Source organism: Rattus norvegicus, chromosome 1 (genome assembly GCF_021556685.1).
Source record: "Rattus norvegicus strain SHRSP/BbbUtx chromosome 1, alternate assembly SHRSP_T2T, whole genome shotgun sequence".
Classification (NCBI taxonomy): domain Eukaryota; kingdom Metazoa; phylum Chordata; class Mammalia; order Rodentia; family Muridae; genus Rattus; species Rattus norvegicus.
Genome location: NC_141534.1, coordinates 235,925,592 through 235,945,141, shown reverse-complemented (window position 1 = coordinate 235,945,141; position 19,550 = coordinate 235,925,592).

The window sequence follows — 19,550 nt, the reverse complement described above, 5'->3', positions numbered from 1 at the left end:
GAAAGAAAAGAAAGAAGAAAAAGAATAAATTTAAAAAATCAAATTCACCTATATAGTTTTAAAATACACACGCGCACACACACATGCACACACGCACACACAATACTGCTTGAGTTGACAGTGTGACTACTCCTAGCTACTGGGACTTTAAGAGATCAAAACGTTGGGCTGGAGAGATGGCTTAGCAGTTAAGAGCACTGACTACTCTTCCAGAGATCCTGAGTTCAATTCCCAGCAACACATGGTGGCTCACAACCATCTGCGATGGGATCTGATGCCCTCTTCTGATGTGTCTGAAGACTGTGCACACATAAACAGAGAGAGGGAGGGAGGGAAGGAGAGGAGAGGAGGGGAGGGGAGGGAAGGGGAGAGGAGAGGAGAGGGAGGAGAGGAGGGGAGAGGGGAGGGGAGGGAAGGGGAAAAGAGAGGAGGGGAGGGGAAGGGAGAGGAGAGGGGAGGGAGGAGAGGAGAGGAGAGGAGAGATCAAAACACCATAACCAACACACCAGAATTAAAGAATGTTCTTGCCACCGAGAAAACCAGACAAGAACAGTGAACAGTCAAGTCCTGGGGAGCCAGGAGGGAGTACCAGTTGGCAGTAAAGGCCATTTGGGAGTCAGAGGCAGGTAGATCTCTGCCAGTTCGCAGGCAGTTGGTTTATGTAGTGAGTTCCAAGCTAGGAAAAGCTACATAGTGAGACTCTGTCTCTAAAAAACAACAAAATGAAACAAATCCAAAAGGAAACCTTAAGAACCCTGGTTGAAAAAGTCCTGGCAAGGTGGTATTCCCAGTTCACTTAAGAGGAAAAGTCCACTTCAGCCTCCTGCTCTAGAACCTGCTGACTCCATGTGTTGTATAGCCTGAGAGCTAAGGATGGGTTTTACATATTTACACGGTTAAAGAAAAAAAAATCAAAGACAAGTATTTGGGGTTACTTGAAAAGGATATTAAATTCAAGTTTCAGGGTCCACAAATTGAGAACACAGTCTCCATTCTTTACCATTTGTAACTACTTTGCAGTTTCCGTAGTTGTACTGCGAGACCATAGAAACCATAAATCTTAACATATCTAATAATTTTACCTAAACAGTGTGTAAGTCTTGCTGTAAAAATCCATTCTATACACATTTTTCTAGACTCACTGTCTGAAATATTAAAATAAAGATATACTGGAAGGCAATAACACATTCAGTACTAAGTATCGAGTGTTTTCTAGAAGGCAAATTTGGTCTAAAATGATACCCCTGTCTGCCTTTCAGACAGCCACCTAGAACCCTCCTGGCTTAAGCATCGGATTGCGAAGGGAGACAGGCTTGCTGATAAATAGTTCTCCTGGAAACAACATGTGTTAGAGACCAGAGCATTCGGAGGAAGAAGCTGCTAGTGTTGCCTGGAAGGGGTCTGCAGGCCAGCCTTACCAGGTAGGGTAGCCCTGCAAGACAAGAGCTCCTAGTTCAGCCTAGCAGGAGGTTAAATGAAGGCAAGGATACAGATGGGCATGAATATTCCAGAAATGAAAACAAAGTACATGCGGCTGAACCTGAGGGGCAGAGCAGAGCCGGCGTGGACCTGGAGCCTGGCTGAGGATCACAGGAGTAATTAACACAATCCACAGCTTTCCACGTGCCTGACACAAGTGCCTTCTATGTTAACTCGCTCTATTAACTGGGTAGGTCACGTCCCTCATTATTCCTACTTTACAGATGAGGACTTGGGGGCTTCAAGGTTCTATACTTCTCACTGTAAAAGAAGAGACATAAGAGTGGCTGGATCCAGGCATGATGATGATGATGATGGTGGTGATGATGATGGTGATGATGATGATGATGATGACGACGACGATGATAATTTTTCTTTTCAAGATAGGGCTGTCTTAGAACTCAATCTGTAAACCGAGCTGTCCTCAAACTCAGAGACCCACCTGCCTCTCCCTCCCGAGTGCTAGGATTAACCACATCCAAGATGCCATTTCCCATCTATTGTCCCTCCTTGGCAGCAGTAGCTGGGGGCTGGGGGGGGGTGGGGAGGCTCAGGCCTGTAACCCCGCCATTCTGGGATTGTGAATGCAAGGCTATCCTGGGCTATACAGCAGGGCCCTGTGTCTAGAAACAAACAAGCGAAATAGTGTTCACAGGAAACAAGGAGCAGACATGAAGGAGTGAGGTTATGTCCCAGGTCCTGGGACAACTCTGTGAAGAAATGGCAAGGACTTCATTAGGGCTGTTGACATTGGGGACTCTTGAAGCCACCTCAGGCAATTGTTACATATGTTATAAACAATACATCCCATAAAAATTAGATAAAGGAGACAAGGAAGATCCGGGCCTTACGACTTCGCTCAAGGAGATGACCTTCAAGCCAGTCTTTGGGCCATGGGAACAAGGAACTGTAAAGTCTACAAAAATAGTATAATTTTCCTATGCTTGATGTATTCTTAACTATATCTCCAACATCAAGACCAGCACCTCTTATGCCCAAGGGGCTTATTAATATTTGTGGAATCTACAAACAGGTTTTAAATATATGTGCATGTTTGGGGACTGGAGAGAAGGCTCAACAGTTAAGAACACTTGTGGCTCTTGCATAAGGCCAGAGTTCCATTCCCAGCAACCACATGGTGGCTCACAGCCATCCATAACTCCATTCCAGGATGTGATTGTGTTTGTATTGGCTTGGCCCAGGGAGTGGCACTATTTGGAGGTGTGGCCTTGTTGGAGTGGGTGTGGCCTTATTGGAGTGGGTGTGGCCTTATTGGAGTGGATGTGTCACTATGGGCATGGGCTTTAATACTCAGGTCCTAGCTTCCTGGAAGCCAATCTTCCACTAGCAGCCTTCAGATGAAGGTGTAGAATTCTCAGCTCCTTCAGACGCATGTCTGTCTGGATGCTGCCATGCTTCCACCTTGATAATAATGGACTGAACCTGTAAGCCAGTCCCAACTAAATGTTGCCCTTTAAAAGACTTGCCTTGGTCATGGTGTCTGTTCACAGCAGGAAAACCCTAACAAAGATACAGGTTTTGATGGTTTAAATAAGAATGGGCCTCATGGGCTCATACATTTGAATGCTTACTCATCCGGAGTAGTATCGTTTTAGAAGGATTAGTAGGTGTGGCCTTGTTGCCTTAGGTGAGGTCTTATTGGAGGAAGTGTGTCACTAGGGGTGAGCTTTGAGATTTCAAAAGCCCATGCCAGGTTAGTTCTTTCTCTCTTCCTGATGCCTGTGAATCAGAGTATAAAGCTCTCAGCTACTTCTCCAGCACTGTGTCTGTGCGTATACCTCCACGATCATAATAATGGACTAAACCACCGAAATTGTAAGCAATTTCCCAATTAAATGCTTTTTTTTTTTTTTTGGTTCTTTTTTTCGGAGCTGGGGACCGAACCCAGGGCCTTGCGCTTCCTAGGCAAGCGCTCTACCACTGAGCTAAATCCCCAGCCCCAAATGCTTTCCTTTATAAGAGTTAACTTTGTCTTGATGTCTCTTCATAATAAAAGAACATTGACTAAGACACAAAAGAGTCAATGCCCTCTTCTGACCTCTTAGGAGAGCATGCACACACATGAAGGCAAAACACACATAAAGTGATCAAATCTAGTATTCATCAAATCTTACATATATGTGTGTGTGTTTCTGCATGTATACATATATTATATACATATTTATATATATACAGATTTATGTGTATATATATTTGAACAGGTAATATGTTTACATGGTTCAAAAGTTAACATGAAACAAAATGCTAAAATGAAATTCTTATCACTGTCTTAGTCAGCAAGTTCCTTTCTTTAGAACAAATGGGTTTTATGTTTTTTGAGTTTTATGTTTGCTTGTTTTGTTTTACTTTCAGAGTTATAAACATGTATAAGCAAATATATAATGTGTGTCAACTCCTTGTTGGGGGTGTGTGTGTGCCAGAGAGAGAGTTTCTCTGTGTAGCTCTCTCTGGCTGTCCTGGAATTAATTCTGTAGAGCAGCCGGACTTGAACTCACAGATCTCCCTCCTTTGCTGGAATTAAAGGTCAGTGTCTCCACCACCACTCTGATTTGCCAACTCTTAACTCTTCCCATACTAATACATTTTAATGTCAGTTTTGACATAGTGTGTGTGCAGTGTTCACTGCGTACAGGGAGATTCTTCTCTAAAGGTTTCTAAGGATCATTTGGGGCACCCCACAGGAGCTCCTGGACTGAAGGCTTGCTCCCCTGTTGAAGCAGTGGGCCTCTGAGGGAATGATTGTACTGTGAGGGTTCCAATCTCATACGCATTGATGGGCTCACAGTTCAATGAGCTATTGCTATTGGGAGGTGGTAAAGAATGAAGAGTGGAACCTGATTGGAGGAAGTGGATCACTTCAAGACAGGCACCCCAGAAGGGTGTGTCTGATTTCTCCTATCTCCGTCACCTTCCTCTACATCTAAGCACCATAATTTATATATATTCGAACAGATAATATGTTTTCCATGGCTCAAAAGTTAACATGAAGCAAAATGCTAGAATGAAATTCTTATCACTGTCTTGGTCAGCAAGCTCCTCTCTTTAGAGACAAATGGGTTTTGTGTTTTTTGAGATTTTTGTTTGCTTGTTTTGTTTACACTGCATGATGCTTCACCGTAGTCCACCTCTCAGTTTTGGCCCTGGGGTGTGTTCTTCATTTGCTACCAGAAATAGGATTACTGCACGAGATGAATAGGAGTTGAATGAGAAAAAGATGAATGAGGGAGGCAAAAGGCGGGAAAAGCACAGTGATGTGATCTTGCTTCTTTCCGTTAGAAAGAAGTCCCCGTCCTGTGAAACTGTGTAGCCTGCAAGCTTTTGACCCCTCTTACTGCATTAACTATAGATAATAAATACATATCGCAATTGAGAAAAAAAAGAAAAAGAAAGAAGTCCCCATCACACACATGCCCTGAAACAGTCATTGCCAGAGGTGACCCAGTCTAGTGAGAGACACTGGCCTTTTGGGGTCTACAAACTTGCACTGTTCCTTATAGCCTGCTGTTGTGAGTGGCTGTCTTTTGACCCAGGCAACCTTTCTCTACCTTGGGGAGCTCTACTTTGCCCCAAGGATCACCCCAGCTGGGCTAGTCCATTGTTTACATCCTCTCCAGGAGGAGTGGGAAGGGTCACAAGACTTGAGTATCCAGCCACTCCCCACCACCTATTGTGTACAGTTCAGCCTTTAATTAAAAGTGTCCTTGTGGGCGGGGGCGGGGGCAGGGTGAGGGATGGGGGTAACCAGACTATAGTATACATGCCTGGTAATACTGCAGGAGCTCAAGCCCTGATTCTTCCCCCCCCCCCCCCCCCCCCCGGAGCTGGGGACCGAACCCAGGGCCTTGTGCTTCCTAGGTAAGCGCTCTACCACTGAGCTAAATCCCCAGCCCCTCAAGCCCTGATTCTTGCTGGTTAAAGATTTTTTCAGGTGCAGCCTCTTGGGGTAGGGGAGGACTCACACCCTGTAAATACCCCCACCTTGCTCTGAAAGGAAGGCCAGTTAGCTCATCGGTTCTCCCAGAGAGTGCTTTGGCAGAATCCTGCCTCAGTAAGGACCTCAGAAGGAGGGAGATGTTTTTGGTTCTTCTTGGGAAGGAATTTTAACAATATCAGCATTCCCCTGGACAGCTGCAGACTCCCTCCTGGGCAGACTTCACCTCTCAGCTAGTCCAGTAGTGGTCTGGGACTGTGGGATTATAATGGGAAAAGGGAATGGTTCTTGTTTTATGCTGTGGTGGTGTCACTCAGTCAAAATTCTTTCTTATTCATCCATCTGAGGTGGATTAGTTGCTATTGATAGGAACAGATTCTCACTCGGTGATAAAAAACGGTTTAAAACAAACACCAGTGTCACCACAACCAGAGTTTTATTCCTAGGAACTACATCAAGGAAGGAAAGAACCAACTCACAAACGTTGTCCTCTAACCTCTACACCCATGCTATGTATGACACATCATCTGCCTATACATGGGCATACATGCACACGTAATATATTTTTTAAGATTACTTTTATCTTACATGTATGAGTGTTTGCCTTCGTGCATGTACGTGTGTACCACATGTGCATCTGGTGCCCCCTGAATGAGAGAAAACAAGAAATAAAAAGGAAAAGAAAGGACATGACTGCTCCTAGGTATGGTGGAGGAGAAAGTTTATTATAGATATTGAGGAGAGATAGCCAGAGGCAGGCACATCTGGGAGAGTCTAGAGAGGGAGAGGGGAACCAAGTACAGCAGACAGGAGGCCAAAGGTGCAAACGGATACAAAGGAGAGTATGTAACCAAAATGTCTGGATTGGATAGAGAAGGGCCTCTGGGGGGGAGGGCAGCCCAGCCCCCTAGGCTGGAGAGTTCAGGGTAGAGGACAGGGTATGCTAGCCATACACTCTAACAGGTATGAACTGAGGGATACTGGGAAAACCCAGAGGCCAGACTTCCTTTGATATGTTAAATAGGAACCCCAGCTGTTTGTCTTAGGTTTGAAACTTAACACCTGCTAAGCCCAGAAGAGGGTGTCAAATCCTCCAGAGCCTGAGATACAGATGGTTGTGAGCTGCCAAGAGGGTGCTGGGGGCTCACTAAGATCCTCTACAACAGCAGCCAGTGCTCTTAACCGCTGAGCCATCTCTCCAGCCTCCTATACAATTTTAAAAGTTAAAAAACATGGAAAAGATTTCAAACGGACGCGGTGACGTATTGCTAAGTACGCTAACACTAACTGTAGGCTTTGAATGTGTGAAGTCGATGATGAGAATTAAACCTCAGGGAAAGTCGTACAGCAAATGCTGTGGCGGGAAGGTAAGGAAGGAGCAGGAGGTGGGGCGGGGGTGGGTGGTTCTAGAAAAACCCAGGAGCAGCAGAGGCAAGATTGCGCAGGAAGGGTAAGCGTGATACTGCTCTCCACATCCAAGAGCTTCACCTTAGTCCCAGCTCAGCCTCCAGCTGGCTGTGACCTTGCAAATACCCTTCACTTCTATGCGCTTTCTTTGCCTTGCGATATAAAAGGAAGGAAGGAACGAAGAAAGGAAGGAGAAATAAAAGGCGGACAGGAATGTACCTCTTGATGACTTCTACAGTCTGCCTCTTGACTCCTCTGGAGGAGGAGCAGAGGAAAGCAAGAGATAGGCAGAGCGCAGATATTTCCCTCCCTGTTGCTCTGCTCTGCATCCTGCCCTCCCCTTGACCTCTAGGTCTTTGTTCAGCTTCCATCAACCTGGAAGTCCATGCCTGTAGGACAGCGTGTGAGGCTCGGATAAGGTCAAGGTTACGAGACAGCCCGGATAGGAGCCACTCTGTCTGGTGTTACTCCACTTCTAGTAGTCGGTAGACCTTGGGAAAGAAACAGCTTGAGACCCACAGTCACCTCTCCAGGCAGAGAGAGCTTTTTCTAGTACTTTCTAGTATCTACTTATAAAGAGAATATCCCCTCATTAGCGTTCAGTAGCATCTGTTAGGGTGTGGTCGTAAGCTGCACTCAATTAACTACACACACTTTAATTTCCTATTGTGGTGAAGCATACACTTTTCCCCACCTTTGCCATTTTAAGTGAGCCATGCAGTGGCCTCAATCTATTAACATGGTTGTGCAACTGTCACTGCCATCCACGTCTATACAATGGTGAGACAGAACACGTAACAAGTGGAGGATCCCAAATGTTCCTCTACAGCCTTTTACGTTTGCGTGTGCCCTGTAACTGCTGCTGGCCCGTCTTAGCTATCTGCTTTGGCTAAGCTTTTGCTTGAGGAGATGGACTGAAAGAACAGAGCATGGTTCTTTCCCAGGAGGCGTAGATGCTTTTGCAGCTTGCAGGGTCAGTATCTCAGTGTTCCGTCCCTGCAGGCTTAAATCCCCACATACTTGGGTGGGAAGGCACATGCTGGGACAGGAACACAATGCTTCCCAGATTTGCTGTCCTCCAGCTCAACAGAATTCCCTTGTCTTACATCCCAGGGCCACGTCGCAGATGGAAACGTTATCGTTAGAGAGTTCTCAAAATTCTCAGCGCAGACGGACAGCCAAGGATTCTTCCCAACACAACGCCAGGTGACACTTGCTACTCCCTGCCTGGTGATTTGTTGAGTAAGACGTCCACATCTGGGCGGTGACAAGAGGTTTGCTTGCTTTATAGGGCAATGGGAAGTGACATTGGTCCATTTTCTCATTCTGTAGAAGATGAAAACTTGGAAACTAAAAATGTGTAGAATTTGCTTTTTTATTTTGCTTTGTTTTGTTTTCCTTTTCAATATTTAACTCTGGGATGCTTAGAGGTAAAGAGAAGCTTCATGATTAGAGTACAGTTTATTAAACAAGAAACAGACCAGTGAGGGGCTGCCACATATTCAAAGAGACATGAAATCCAGGAGAATCACTTTAGTCACACAGACAGGGAGAAATTATACACCCCCCCCCAAACCATTTAAAAACCTTTCTACCCCAAGTGTTCTGTCCTACCTCCCTCCTTTCTTCCCCTCTTCCCTCCCTCCCTCCGTCCCTCCCTCCTTCTCTCCTTCCCTCTCAGTCTTCTCTCTCCCTCCCTCTCAGTTTTCTCTCTCCCTCCCTCTCAGTCTTCTTTCTCCCTCCCTTCCAATTCTAACTTCTTTACCTGCAAATGGGCGCTCTGTGTTTTTAACCTTCATGCAAAGTCCTTGGGCATCTCTTGTGTTTCTTCTGTGTTTTATTCACCTTCAAGCATGCAGGAAATAGTCAAGAACAGAGACACAAAGAGGAACTGGGTACAAAAACCCAGATTCTAAGACAGGAAAGCAACTATGGCAGAAATGGAAGAGGTGGTCTCCAAGGAGACAGTCACCTCATTCAGAGGGAAATGTATTCCTTCTGAAGATTTACACTGTAGGTTCCTAAGGGAAGAAAGAAAGAAAGAAATTCCAGGGGAAATGTAATAAAATTTGGTGGTGATGGAGTCCTGAGAAACAGTTTCTCTCATTTTGTAACCCAGGCTAGCCTGAAACTCACCATATAGCATGGGTTGGCCGACACTTGCTGCAGTCAGTCGGATGTAGCTTCCTGGATCCCTGGGATTATAGGTATGGAAGAAAACAACAAAACAAAATTCATTTTTATGGTAAGAAAAACAAGCATGGGAAAAAATTAAAGGGCAAGCGAAGAGTGTGCTGAGATTTTAAATTCTGAGCTAGATGTAACCGGGTGACGGGTGGCTTGCCTAGCGTGAGAGCCAGCATCTATCCAAACACCAAGTTCTTCCCCTCTCCTAACAGAAACTAGCGGTACATATAACATACATTACATACATGTGCTGACATCTTTTGTCAGGGCAAACCATGGGCACACAGGCAGAGGGATTTCAAAGTTAATGCTGTGGACATTCTGAATAAGATTCACAGAATGTTATTCTCTCCCCCCAAAAAAATCTGATATTTAAACTTTATTAATTTTTAAATGTGACTTCATCTGTGCTCAAATTGGAAGCATGTTTTACAGTCGTTCAAATGGCTGTGATCTCTGGGAGGGTTGAACTTTTACTTTATACACACATGTAATTTTTGCTTTCTAGCTCATTTTATTTTCAAATACTCCCCATCTTTGCCATATGCCCACTTGATCTGTTGGTTTCTGAGAGATTATGTTCCCAGGGACGGAGATTTGTAAGAGATCCCCCCCATTATTCTGAATGCTTACTATTAGAGCATGAGGATTGATGGATATTATATTTTTCTCAGTGGATTGTGCCTTTTGTGAATAGTGAAGTGTGTCTCCTTGACAATTTTGAATTGAACTATTTTTTGAACTTTAACATTTTTTTATTTTATGTGTATGAGGACTTACCCTCATGTATGTGTGTGTGCTGGAGGGACCATTCGCAGGCCTCAGATCCCCTGGAATCGTAGTTAGCAGTGAGCACCTATGTTGCTGTTGGGAATTGAATCAGGGTCCTCTGAAAGAGTAGCCAGTGCTCTTGACCACTGAGCCATCTCTCCAGACCTCCCTGACATTTTAAATGATTTTTTTTCTTGTATATTACTTTGTGTGGGTCGTTTTTTTTTTTTTAAAATACTGGATCTTGTTCTCCTTTCTTCTGCATCCAATTAGTTCATCACCACTTTTTTTCTTTTTCTTTTTTCTCTTTTTTCTTTTTTTTCGGAGCTGGGGACCGAACCCAGGGCTTTCCGCTTGCTAGGCAAGCGCTCTACCACTGAGCTAAATCCCCAACCCCTCATCACCACTTTTTAAAACTCGTATTTATTTTTATTTACGTGTGTGAGTATTTGCCTGCATGTGCGCCATGTGTACCTGGTGCATGAAGAGAACAGGAGGGGCTTCAGATGCCCTGGACCTTATGTTACAGACAGTTGTATGAACCACGTATGTGTTGGGAACTGAACCCAGGTCCTCTACAACAGCATCCAGTGCTCTTGACCACTGAGCCATCTTGCCAGCCCCTTTCATTGCTACTTTACAATGCAGACTGAACCGACAGTAAGAAAAAAAATGTAATTTTAAAATTTGTAAATTTGTAAATCTAATTTTTTTTTTCTTTTTTTCGGAGCTGGGGACCAAACCCAGGGCCTTGCGCTTGCTAGGCTAAATTTTTAAACAAAAGTCTCCTAGGTCAACAGAACAGTCTTTAGTCGCAAAAGCAAACAGAAAAAACTTCATAGATGTATCACTTACAAATCATAAAATTCATTTTTCAAATGTGAAGTCACTCTGTCTCTGTGATCCATTTTAAAGCATCTTTATTCCTTGTTAAAATAGCCAGGAATTGTGCTTCAGGCCTGAGTGTATATGGCCTTTCCCAGCTATAAATCCATAGGTGCCTAAGAATTTGAAAAAGGAAAAGGGGAGGGGAGTATAAGGAACGTGTGTGATACACACAGTGGGAAAACTTCCCATCATGAAGAAGAATATTGAACGGAGCAGGAAGAGCTTCGTGAGTTTGAGGCAAGCCTGGTCTACTTGGCAATTCCAGACAAGCTAAAGTATGTGATGAGGTCCTGCCTCAAAAAAGAAAAAAAACAGGACACTATATACAACTGAAATAATTATTTTAAAGTGAACTAAGCCAGTCTCAGAAAGATAGATATCATGTTTTCTTTATTATAGTTTCTAGATTTTACATGAATACTTTTTAAATCTCTGTAAATTAGATCAGTATAGCTATGGCTTGAAGGTAGGAGTGAAGCTATCATTATTTATTTATTTATTTATTTATTTATTTATTTATTTTTCAACTTGACACACCCTTAAATCCTGTGTGAAGAGGAAACTTCAACTAAGAAATTACCCAGATCGTACTACCCAGTGGCCAGGTCTGTAAGAGATTGTCTTGGTTGATGACTGGCGTGGGATAGCCAAGCCCACTGTGGGCAGCACCATCCTTAGGCAAGTGTGCCTGGCCTCCTTAAGAAAGCTAGATAACCGTGAGCCTGTGAATGAGCCAGAGCTAGCCAGTAATCAGCAGCTACCTCCATGGCTGTTGCTTTAATTCCCACTTATGTTCTTGTCCTGACTTCCCTCAAGGATGATTTTACCCCTGGAAGGGTAATCTGGAACACCCCCACACACACCACTTCAAATCGTCATTTCTGAAAAGCCATCTGTGGCTTATAGTCCCTTAGCTTTCTACCCTTAGCCCAAGGTGGCTGCTTATCTTTCTGTCTTTATAGATTGACCTCTCTTGGACACTTCATGAGATAGAATTACATAGCACTGATGGCTTTTAAACCTTCTTTCTCTTACTTAATGTGCTAGGGTTTTTTTGTTTGTTTGTTTGTTTTGTTTTGTTTTTGTTGTTGTTGTTTTTTTTTTTTTTTTTTTTTTTGGTTCTTTTTTTCGGAGCTGGGGACCGAACCCAGGGCCTTGCACTTCCTAGGCAAGGGCTCTACCACTGAGCTAAATCCCCAACCCCGAGACGCAATTTTTTTTAAAAAATTTGTTTATTTTATTTATGTGTGAGTGTGTTTGCCGGTATCTATTTATACCATGGGCATGCTTGGTGCCTGGGGAGGCTAGAAGAGGGCATCAGATCTCCAGAAACTAGATGATTGTGAGCCACCATGTAGGGGAACTGAACCTGGGTCCTTTGGAAGAGCAGCGGCCCTCTTAATTTCCCGGATACAACTATTTCAAATATTTTTAATCTGTGGTTGTCTGATCCACAGGTGTAACACTAGAAGACACAGAAGGCCATCTGCATATGGGCGGGGTCAGGAGCATAGTGAATGAATGCCCACAAGAGGCTGTGGCAGAGGAATGGAGGGGCAGCTTAAGGGGCGGAGGGGAGGGGTTAAGAACGGAAGGGTCTGGGTTGGGGATTTAGCTCAGTGGTAGAGCGCTTACCTAGCAAGCGCAAGGCCCTGGATTCGGTCCCCAGCTCCGAAAAATAAAAAAAAAGAACGGAAGGATCTCTCCGAGGAGGCCTGAAGGATGAACCCTAACTACTCAGGCCCAGACTAGGTAGAAGAAACGGTTGAAGGGAAAGACATATGTGCCGTATACCCCTTGTTAGTCACAAAAGTACTCACAGACTATCCCGGAGCTGGATTCCACTGGGTTCTACTAACCCGGAGCTCGGTTCTGTTGCCCCAGCACCGGCATTCAGTGATGCTTGAAGCTTTACCTATGTTTTCTCTGAGCCGGGTAGGCCACCCTCACGATACCCACTTTGAAAATGAAGAGTCGTGTCAAAGTTTAAAAAGTAATAAAGGAGGGCTGTCAGGGCGGTTCAGTGAGTCAGGCACTTACCCTATACCCCTGATGTCTCAGTCGCCGATCTATTGCTCTAAAGAGAAACCATGACCAAGACCACTGTTACAGGAGAAAGCATTTAGTGGAGGCCTACTTACAGTTTCAGAGGTTTACTTCAATATCTCTGTGGAAGGAAGCGTGGAGGCGTGGAGGCAGGCACTGGACTAGGAGCTGAGAGCTACATCTTGATTGGTAGGAAGAGAAAAAACTATCCTCAGTGACACACTTCCTCCACAAGGCCACAAGTCAGTCTTTCTTCCTTCCTTTCTCTCTTTCTTTCTTTCTTTTTTTCTTTCTTTCTTTCTTTCTTTCTTTCTTTCTTTCTTTCTTTCTTTCTTTCTTTCTTTCTTTCTTTTTTTTTTTTGGAGCTGAGGACCGAACCCAGGGCCTTGCTCTTGCTTAGCAAGCGCTCTATACCACTGAGCTAAATCCCCAACCCCACACAAGTCTTTCTAATAACAGTCCCATTCCCTGGTGACTAAGCGTTCAAATATGTTAGCCCACGGGGCCACAGTCAATTATTCAAACAACCACATTCCACTTCGGTCCCCCATAGGCTTGTAACCACATTGTAATGCAAAATGCATCCAGTTCAACTTCAAAAAACCCTATAGTCTATCAAGGCCTCAACATTGTTTAAAAGTTCAAAGTCTTTTCTGAGATGCAAGGCAATCTTTTAACTCTCTGTAAAATAAAAATAAAAAAGCAGATCATATACCCGTAACAAACAGTGGCTCAGAATATTATTACCATTCCAAAAGGGGGGAAAGGGAGCATAAGGAGGAAATACTGGACCAAAACAAGACTGAAAACCAGCAGGGAAAACTCCAAAGTCTGCACCTCCATGTAGATATTAAAGCCACTCCCTTGAGAGCTCCAACTCTGTCAGCTTTCTTGACTATAACACAGTTCACGCCCGCTCTGCAGCTTGCCTCAGCAGGTGTCCCACGACACTGATATCCCACAACTCTGCCAACTCCAGCATCTTGGGGTCTCCAGCACAGTCCAGGCCTCACCTTCACAGCTTCTTTCGATGTCCATGCAGGGGCACCCTTGACATCCACCTGGACTTGGTGGCTTTCTTAAGCCACAGATGGATTTCCACAAACCTTTTCTTGTATCCTTGACTCTAAAGCCAGAACCACAGTACTGAATGTCTCCTGTTTGATGGGCCCCCTCCTTTAATTACATTTAGTTCAACTTTCTGTTTCCTGAGGTTTCCTTCTCTGAGGAAGCTTTTCTTTAACTCCTTTTCCCAATTGGAAGCTTAGCTGGGTAGGGTCTTGCCCTGAGGTCACCACTCCCTTTAAATTCCATTTAGCATCAGGCCTGTCCTTTCCTTGGAGCACCGGATTTAGTTCTATTTACACTCCCTGGCTCTCCTTTTCTTGCATTTCTCCTTGTCCAGGTTGCTCATTTTAATTATAGATCTTCCTAAGAGTGGCCACTAATAACCGCATGACATAGTGGCTGTCTTGAAATCTCCTTTGCCAACGACATTAAGCCAAAACTCTTCAATTTAGTCTCAGGGAGATTTTTTTTTTAAACAAAGTCAGAAAGCAGCCACATTCTTCAAAATGTCTCAAGGACGGTCTCCAAGCCACATACTAATATTCTCCCCCTGTAACCTCTCCAGCTGAGCAATCATAACTACATCACTCTTAGCACCACTGTCCTCCATGCCCCTACCACGATGGCTCAGTAAGCCCCAGTTACAACCTCCAACCACTTCTCTAGTCCAAAGTTCCAAATTCCCCAATAAACACCATGGCCAAGCCTGTCATGGCTATACCCTGCCCTCTTGCACTAACTTCCGCCTTAGTTACTGTTTTATTTCTGGGAAGTGATAACATAACAAAGGCAAACATTATAGGAGAAAGCACTTGATTGGGGGCTTGCTTCAGTTTCAGAGATTAATCCATTCGCAACATGGCAGGAAGCATGGAGGCATGCAGGCAGATGCTGGAGCTGAGGACTACATTTCAATCTGGCAGAAAGAGAGAGAGAGAGAGAGAGAGAGAGAGAGAGAGAGAGAGAGAGGAGAGAGAGAGAGAGAAGAGAGAGAGAGAGAGAGAGAGAGAGAGAGAGAGAGAGAGGAGAGAGAGAGAGAGAGAGAGAGAGAGAGAGAGAGAGAGAGAGAGAGACTCTGGACTTGGCTGGGCTTTTGAAGCCTCAAAGCCCACCCACAGTGATAGACTTTCTCCAACAAAGTCATATCTCCTAATCCTTTTAACTCTTTCAAATAGTGCCACTCTCTGGTGATGAGATATTCAAATATATGAGTCTATGGGACCATCTTTATTCAAACCACCACACCTGAAACCTGAATTAGACCCACATAGAAGTGGAAAGATATGACTGACTACACAAAGTTGTCCACTGACCTTCACGTTCATGCGCGTTCAAGTGTACACACACACTCACACACACATACATACACACTCACACACACATACACACATACACACTCACATACACACACAGACACACACAGACACACACAGACACACACACAGACATACACACACAGACACATACACACTCTCACACACACACACACACTCACTCACACACACAGAGACATACATACACACACTCACAGACACACACATACACAGACACAGACACACACAGAGACATACACACACAGACACACTCACAGACACACACACTCACACACCATACAGACACACACACACTCACACACACACTCACACACATACTCACACACATACTCACACACACCATATACACACACATACACACCGACACACACATACACACACACACACACACACACACACACACAGTACAGAGTCGTGTAAGTCACTCATGTACACAAGGAAACACTAAAGGTCCCAGGTGCTAATGGTCTTATTTCAAGCAGCAGCCTGGAGCTCATCAGAGGACCAGGCAGAGAACTGGCTGTTTCAAGATCAATGGCATTTTGAATGGGACGGAGGTTCCCGGAGGAAGAGGTCTGAGCTGGAGACTTAACTATAAGCCATCATCATAAATAAAACTTGTTTCATTGGAGTTGTAATAAGGTTCTTCAGGGTGCAATGGGCTGAGGTGCACAGTGCAGTGTGGTTTTGCTGTCAGACTTTGACTAATGCAGAGTTAGTGCCATAGCTATTGACAGCAGAACAAATTTCTATGGAAATTACTTTTAATGCTGAATTACTACAACTTAATAGCCACATTTTTAAAAAGATTGGTTGAGTCGAAGAACACTAGCAGTTCTCATCTTTCATGAAATTAAAGATAGAACAGCAAACAGGGTGGGCAAACCAATCTATCGATGAAAAGCAGTTAATTCATTTTCTCTTGTTGCTAGAAATAGTATAAGTAGGTTCTGCAACAAGGCTCTAGCAATGTTTCTTCTCCGTCTTCATTTATCTTCCCCTGTCTAGTCAGATTTTGTAACAAACCATTCTGAAATGAGTATTTGGAACAACAGATACCTCTCGCCTTTCTGGAAGAGGGCGTGGGCATGGACGTGTTCTCCTGAGAGCTTGCTTTGGGGTTGCTGCTCCCACCTTCTTCTTGTTCCTCAGTTGGAGCAGCAAGAACAGGAGGACTCTCTAGGGTGTCTTTTACCAGGGAACTGATCTCACTGACAGGGTAGGACCTGGGTCTGGTTTCTAGCATCCCATGCTTGCATCTCCAGCTCCAAAGGATTCACATCCTCAGGTACCCAAAACCATATGAATGTGCATGTGCATGCACGCACCCACACACACACACACACACACACACACACACACACACACACACACACGCATGCGCGCGCGCGCGCGCACACACACACACACACACACACTCTTAAAAATAAAATAAAATGTAAAAGTATTGTTTTGTCAGGTAAGGTTTGATTTTTGAGGGCTGCACACAAACATGTAAGGTTTTGGCTCTTAAGAACAATGTTTTATAGCTGGAAAGATGGCTCAGCTGTTAGGAGCACATAGTGTTCTTGCAGAGGATACCAGTTTGGTTCCCAGCGCCTACATTAGACAGCTTTACAACTGTCTGTTGGTCTAGATCTGTGTGGTCTGATGCCCTCTTCTGGCCTCCAGGTACTGTACTCATGCACAAACCCACACTCAGACATACTCTCATCCACATATACACATAATTTATAATAATTTTTTTTACCCAGTAGTAGATGGCTAACACAAAACAAACTCAAAGTTATTTCTGGAGATTTTTTTTCCTCTCATATTACTTTATTTGGGCTCCTCCTCCCCCTCCCCTTCCTTCTCCTCCTCTTCCTCCTCCTCCTTCTCCCTCTCCCCTACCTCTTCTTTCTCCTCCTCTCCTCCTCTCCTCCTCTCCTCCTCTCCTCCTCTCCTCCTCTTCCTCCTTCCCCATTTTGGATTTCAGTCATCAGAGACAGGGTCTCTCTATGTAACCCTGGCTGTTTTGGAACTTATGTAGACCAGGCTGACCTGGAAATCACAGAGATCCACTTGCCTCTGCCTCCCAAATGCTGCTGGGATTAAGGTCTGGGCCATAATGCCTGGCTAAAATTTTCTTTTTTTGATGCAAGGTCTTGTTATGCAACCCAAGCTGGCTTGGGTGGGTCTTATCATCCTCATTGTTTAGTCTCCCATTTGAGAGATTGCCAGCACGGGTCATCATGCCTGGCTCATGACAGAACTTCATACTTCTTCTAAAAACCTGATTTTGGTTTTAGAGCTTTCTGTTCAGCTGAGGGCAAGAGCTTCATATACATGATCAGTGATAAGTCTACTTAAAATGTCAGTACTACATAAATTATATCTTCAAAATACTTTGTGGAGATAACAGAGCAGGACAGTGTAACGGCACACAGCTTGTAGCCAGTCAGGGGGCTGAGGGTGAAGTTTGATCTCTGGTGGAGGAAGAGGAAAAAGAAGAGGAGGAGGAAGAAGAGGAAGAGAAAGAGGAGGAGGAGGAGGAGGAAGGAAGGAAGGGAGGAAGGAAGGAAGGAAGGAAGGAAGGAAGGAAGGAAGGAAGGAAGGTAGGTAGACTCTTCCTTAACTCATACTTACCATTCCACAAATGTTACCCTTGTTAACAACCCTGGTTGTGCTAGCCGATTCCTGTCAATAGAAACCTCTCAATAGACCAACTGACAGACAGACAGACCCATCCTGTGTCCAAAACCACCTAACTCAAAACCATTATTGTAACCTAAAAAGAAAGAAAAGAAAATCGAGTACCTTTTGTGCAGCAATCACTCATTAGACTTCGACAACAGAGCTCTGAGGTTGTATAATCACTTCCACCCATGGGTGAAGAAACTATTTAAGGGAAACTTGTCCAGGGTCTGAATCCCAGCCTCCCTGGCTTAGAAGCCCCCTACCTTCTAGGAACTGCTTGTTCAGAGACCCTAGTGACCCTCTGGGTTCTGTGACCTCAGGGAAGGGACGTCAGCTTTCCTGCGCACAACAACAGAACCGGACACAGCCAATGGTCACTGAACACTTGCCCACCACAACAGTGAACACTTGCCTGCATGGTCTGCTTTCACCTCTGAACAGCTCTGTGGCGCAGTCTGTTTGCTTTCTACACCCTAGAGGGCTCTGAGCTAAGTGCCTGCTCCAGTTCCTAAAATTGTTTTAGATTTTATTATTTATTTATTGGGGTGTGTGTGTGTGTGTGTGTGTGTGTGTGTGTGTGTGTGTGTTGGCCTCATGTATGTATGTGTTAAATGCATGCCCAGTGCATGAGGTCAGAAGAGGGTGTGGGATCCCTCTGGAACAGGAGCTAGGGGTAGATGTACGCTATCATGAGAGTGCTGGAAACTAAGCCCAGGTCTTCTGCAAAAACAAGAGCTCTTAATCACCGAGCCAGTTCTCCAGCTCCGTGCTCCAGCTTCTGAGTAGCAGGGTGGTGACACCACCTCCTCTCTGTCCCCAAGCTTCAGCCCATCATATTCACCACAGAGAATAGTTTGTTATTTTGCCCTTAGTGACTAACCAAAGCATGTCTTTGGGGTCATCTTCTCCCCCATTCTTCCCAGCCCCAGTCCCAGGTCTTCACTCCCTTGTTCCAAATCTTCTCTATAAAGTTTGTCTTGGATCTGAGTTGAAACAGCATGGGATGGGAAGTCATTTTGATGGGTTTTGTGACTTGCCTTTTTAACAAAGAATACAGGAAAACACAGGACTCTAACCCTCGAAACGACATGGTGGGCGGTCAGCAGGTAAGTGAACGTGTTTGGAGACTTATCTGTCAGAATACTGAACAGGAAGTTGGCATGTTCTAAGGCAACGTGTGAGGAAAATTTTATTAAAGGGCAATTCATAGAGATCTGAGAAGGGTTCCGGGGCACTCATATGGGATGAAAATACTACGAGTCTGATAACATGGGGACTATTAGCCTCCTCTGCCTAAAGGGACAAGGGAAGGAACAGTGATGGGACCCAGACACTACTGACCCCTACCAGAGACTATGGCTTCAGGAAGGTCCTGCAGCCTCTAGCTACCCAACAGGAAGAGAAGCAGAGGAAAAAAATCTCCCTCCCTGACCTTCTTGCCTTCTTCACCCCGTATAGCATCTTTCACAGCCCACCCCAAGCTCAGAGAAAAGTACAAAGGGGTTTATGCCTGCTGCCCCTGAAGGCCAGACTCCCAGGACAGAGAACACAGAACACAGGACAAGAGCCTGAGGGTCAGTGCTGCAGCCCAGCACAGTGGCCCTCTAAGACAGTCCTCAGAGACAGCGTCTTTGAATACTTTTCCATTGCTGCAATAAAATGCTGTGACCAAGGCAGCTTATAGAAGGAAAGAGTCCATCGCCCTCACTGTAGGAGACATAGCAACGGGTGGGCAGGCT